This window comes from Taeniopygia guttata, chromosome 37 (assembly GCF_048771995.1).
Source record: "Taeniopygia guttata chromosome 37, bTaeGut7.mat, whole genome shotgun sequence".
NCBI classification, from domain to species: Eukaryota; Metazoa; Chordata; class Aves; order Passeriformes; family Estrildidae; genus Taeniopygia; species Taeniopygia guttata.
The window spans coordinates 5,240,001-5,245,000 of NC_133062.1; positions in this window are offsets into that span (position 1 = coordinate 5,240,001).

A 5,000-nucleotide genomic window follows, 5' to 3' on the forward strand; every position below is an offset into this window, starting at 1 on the left:
GTCCCGGTCGCCGGACGTGCTCCTGGCGGGGCCGAGCGCCGGAGGAGGCCGGCACGACTGGATGCCAGGTAGACCTGATAACCTGGCGGCGGACTTAGGCTTTCGGCCGCCCGGCACCGGGGTAGACCATTTGTCCTGCCGCCGCCCGGGGTAGACCTGTTGCAGCCAAGCCGCGGGCTAGACCCGGCGTCCCGCCGCCGCCCGGGGTAGACCTGTTGCAGCCAAGCCGCGGGGAAGACCCGGCGTCCCGCCGCCGCCCGGGGTAGACCTGTTGCAGCCAAGCCGCGGGCTAGACCCGGCGTCCCGCCGCCGCCGCCCGGGGTAGACCTGTTGCAGCCAAGCCCCGGGGAAGACCCGGCGTCCTGCACCCGAGGTAGAGACCCGGCGTCCTGCCGCCGCCCGGGGTAGACCTGTTGCAGCCAAGCCGCGGGGAAGACCCGGCGTCCCGCCGCCGCCCGGGGTAGACCTGTTGCAGCCAAGCCGCGGGCTAGACCCGGCGTCCCGCCGCCGCCGCCCGGGGTAGACCTGTTGCAGCCAAGCCGCGGGCTAGACCCGGCGTCCCGCCGCCGCCGCCCGGGGTAGACCTGTTGCAGCCAAGCCGCGGGCTAGACCCGGCGTCCCGCCGCCGCCGCCCGGGGTAGACCTGTTGCAGCCAAGCCGCGGGGAAGACCCGGCGTCCCGCCGCCGCCCGGGGTAGACCTGTTGCAGCCAAGCCGCGGGCTAGACCCGGCGTCCTGCACCCGGGGTACAGACCCGGCGTCCTGCCGCCGCCCGGGGTAGACCTGTTGCAGCCAAGCCCCGGGCTAGACCTGTCGTCCCGGTGCCGGACGTCTCCTCCGGCCCCCGGCTTTAACGCGTGTGCCTGCGCCGGGCTAGGCCCTGTCGTCCTCCTCCGGCCCCGGCCTCCGGCTGCCCGGCCGGCGGGGCAGACCTGTTCCTCTGGAGCCCGGGTAGACCTGTTGTCCCGCGCACGACCGACCCTCTGGCCGCCGGGCGCCGGGCTAGAGAGGGAAGGAGCCGGCCGGTAGGAGCCGGCGGCGCTCCCGCCTCCTCCTTTGTGCCCAAAGCCACGGCAGCCCGGCTCCTGCCTCCCTTTCTGCGTCCCTCGCTTCCTTCGGCCGTCCTGCCCCGGGCTGGGACGGGGCCGGGCCGGGCCGGAGCGCCAAGGAAGGAAGGCCGTCAAAGCAGGAAGGCCGGGCGAGAGCCGAGGAGAAGGCTTCTCGGAAAAGGGGCTGCCGCCTCTGCCGCGGGCTCTGGCCCTGCCGGCCGAAGGCCCCGCCTGCCTCGATGTGGGCCGGCTCCCGGCCCTGCCGCCGCTGCAGACGTGCCAAGCGGCCGAGCAGAGAGCGGGCGGGGGACTTGAGGGTAAAGGCTGCCGGCGGCGCCGGGGAGTCTGACGGGGCAGGGCGGGGCGCCCCCAACCGTCGATGGGCGGGCGGCTGCCACAGACAGGGCAGGGGCAGGGGGCAGGGACGGGGAGAGAGGCCACGCCAGAGTGCGTGCAGGAGCGGCGGGACGGGGTTGGGGGCGGGGGGGTGCTCTGAGGGGGTGGCGTCGGATTGTGAGTGTGTGGAGCGGGCGTGCGTGTCCCTGTCTCTCTCCCTCTCTCTCTGTACCTCTCTCTCTTTCTCTCTGTGAGCGAGGGCCGTGGGCCGGCGCCTCCGTGCTGGCGCCAGGCACCTCGACGCCGAGCCCCCCGCGGCCCCCCCCCGGACCCCTGCCGAGGGCCGAAGGGCTCTGCGGACCGTGAAAGAAGCAGCCCAGGAACGGCCCAGAAGCGACCGCCCGAGTCGCATCGGGGGCCGCCGCCGACGCGCTTCCCTTGCACGCTGGCCCCGCTGAGATGCTGTGGCCCCGTGGCCCCGGGGGCAGACCTCGTGTTCCGGGCGCCGGGGGCAGACCTGTGTTCCCGGCCCCGAGGTTGACCTGTTGTCCGAACGGCGCCAGCTTAGACCTTTTGTCCGGCCTCCGGGGTAGACCTGTTGTCCGGCCTCCGGGGTAGACCTGTTGTCCGACCGCCGGGCTAGACCTCTTGTCCGGGCGCCGGGCTAGACCTGTTTCCAGGGACCCGGGGTGGACCTGTCGTCCGGCACCCGGGCTAGTGCTCTTCTCCGGGCGCGGGGGTAGACCTTTTTCTCCGGGCGCCGGGGTAGACCTCTTCTCCGGGCGCCGGGGAAGACCATTTGCCCGGGCGCCGGGGTAGACCTTTTTCTCCGGTCGCCGGGCTGGACCTGTTGTCCGTGCGCCAGCTTAGACCTTTTGGTCCGGGCGCCGGGGTAGACCTTTGGTCCGGGATCCGTGGTAGACCCGTTGTCCGGACTGCGGGGTAGACCTGCTGTCCGGACTCCGGGGTAGACCTGTTGTCCCTGCTGGCGGGTAGACCTCTTGTCCGAATCTCGGGGTAGACCTGCTGTCCGGACTGCGGGGTAGACCTGCTGTCCGGGCGCCGGGGTAGACCTTTTGTCCGAACTCCGGGGTAGAGCTCTTGTCCGAATCTCGGGGGTAGACCTGTTGTCCGACCGCCGGGGTAGACCTCTTGTCCGGGCGCCGGGCTAGACCTGTTTCCAGGGACCCGGGGTAGACCTGTCGTCCGGCAACCGGGCTAGAGCTCTTCTCCGGGCGCGGGGGTAGACCTTTTTCTCAGGGCGCCGGGGTAGACCTCTTCTCCGGGCGCCGGGGTGGACCCGTTGCCCGTGCGCCAGCTTAGACCTTTTGGTCCGGGCGCCGGGCTAGACCTTTGGTCCGGGATCCGTGGTAGACCCGTTGTCCGGACTGCGGGGTAGACCTCTTGTCCGGCCTCCGGGGTAGACCTGCTGTCCGGACTCCGGGGTAGACCTTCTGTCTCTGCTGGCGGGTAGACCTCTTGTCCGAATCTCGGGGTAGACCTGCTGTCCGGACTGCGGGGTAGACCTGTTGTCCGGCCTCCGGGGTAGACCTGTTGTCCATACTCCGGGGTAGACCTCTTGTCCGAACCTCGGGGTAGACCTGGTGTCCGAACTCCGGGGTAGACCTGCTGTCCGAACTGCCGGGTAGACCTGTTGTCCGAACTCCGGGGTAGACCTCTTGTCCTAGCTGGCGGGTAGACCTGTTGTCCGAATCTCGGGGTAGACCTGTTGTCCGAATCCCGGGGTAGACCTGTTGTCCGAATCTCCGGGTAGACCTGCTGTCCGAAATCCGGGGTAGACCTGCTGTCCGAACTCCGGGGTAGACCTCTTGTCCGAACCGCGGGGTAGACCTGGCTTCCGAACTACGGGGTAGACCTGGTGTCCGGACTGCGGGGTAGACCTGGTGTCCGAACTCCGGGGTAGACCTGTTGTCCCTGCTGGCGGGTAGACCTGTTGTCCGAATCTCGGGGTAGACCTGCTGTCCGAAATACGGGGTAGACCTGCTGTCCGAACCGCGGGGTAGACCCGTTGTCCGAATCTCGGGGTAGACCCGTGTTCCGGGGTAGACCTGGTGTCCGGACTCCGGGGTAGACCTGCTGTCCGAACTGCCGGGTAGACCTGTTGTCCGAACTGCCGGGTAGACCTGCTGTCCGAACTGCCGGGTAGACCTGCTGTCCGAACTGCCGGGTAGACCTGGTGTCCCGGCCGGCGCCGGAAGTTCGCCAAGGGGTCGCTGTTTCCAGCCGCCTCCGGCTACGTCGACGTAGAGGGCGGCCTGCGGTGGCGCAGCTTCCCGGTCGAGCGCCAGCGGTCCCCTTGGAGGCGCCGGCGGCCTTGGACTCGTCTGTACGTATATTGGGAGCGAGGTGACGGGCTGCATCCCCGCAGGTTCCACGAGGGCGCCTGTGTCCGAGGCGGAGGATAGGGCGGCCGCGTCGCGCGCGGTCGTCGGGGTGAAGCGAGTGCCGCCTGCACCGGGTGAGCCGCGGGGGCTTGGTCCCGGTGCCCCGTCCTGCCCCCCAGGGCAGTTTCGAGGAATATCCGACCCGAGAGGCCAGCGAGAAATGACGAGGCCGAGAAAGCCAGAGCGAGGGCCGCGAGAGAGACGAAGCGAAAGGCCGAAAGAGCGTGTCGAGAAGCCGCTCGCTGAGCGCAGCCAAGGTTGCAGAGAGAGACAGCCCCCGCCGCGGGCGGGCTCGAGTGTGGCGTTCCGCTCCGGTCGGCCGCCGCCGGCCCGGTTTGCAAGGGGGGGCGGCCCCCCTGGGACACGATGGGCTGGCGGGGCGAGGTGCGGCGGCGCCTCGTCCCTTTTCTGCCTGGCCTTAAGCCGGGGCCCGCCGGGCGCGGGTGTTTATTTTCGGCTGTCGGTCTTGGTCGCCCGGTGGCCGGCAGCCGGGGGTCGACGCGGCCGGGGTTTTTCCCCGGCCCTTGCCCGAGAGCCCCCGAACCCCGAGCAAGGCCCGGTCGGCCCGCCGCGGTGGCGGTGCCCGGTTCCCCCGCTCCCGACCTCGTTTGCCAGCGTGTCCGTGTCGGAAGGGCAGCGGCGGGGCACCCGCGGCCTGGCCCCGGCCTTCGCCGTGTGGCCGGAGACAGGGGGGGGGGCTCGGTGACGGCGGTCGCCCGATCCAGCCGTGGCGCCGGGGTGGCGGCACCCCGTGCCAGCGGCGCCTCTTGTTGAAGTCGTCCCCCTTCCTCGGCCTTAAGCCGGGGACCCGCCTCGCGGCGGGCAGCCTTTTTTTTCCACCAGCACGGACCGGAGCCCCGGCAGAGAGCACTCCCGGAAGGTCGCGGGCGTAGGCGGCGGCGCCTCGCCCTTCCTCGGTTGTGGCGACCGAGCCCGCTTCTGCCGGGGTGGGGCTGGCTTGCCCGGCCCCCCCCGGGTCCGTTGCTCTTTTTGAAGGCGTGCGCGCGGGTGCTGTGGGGGCGCCCCGCCCGCCCGGCCTCCGATGGCCTTTTCCTCTTGCGGCCCTAAGCCGCGGCACGGAGAAGCGTGCGGGCCCACGAAAGCCGAGGTTGTGTGGCAAAGAAGTGGGGGGCTGAGCGAGCCCCGAGCCGAGCCGATGCCGGCGGGTTCCGAAGCGGGGAGGGCAGCGAGAGAGGCCGCGTGCGCCTCGC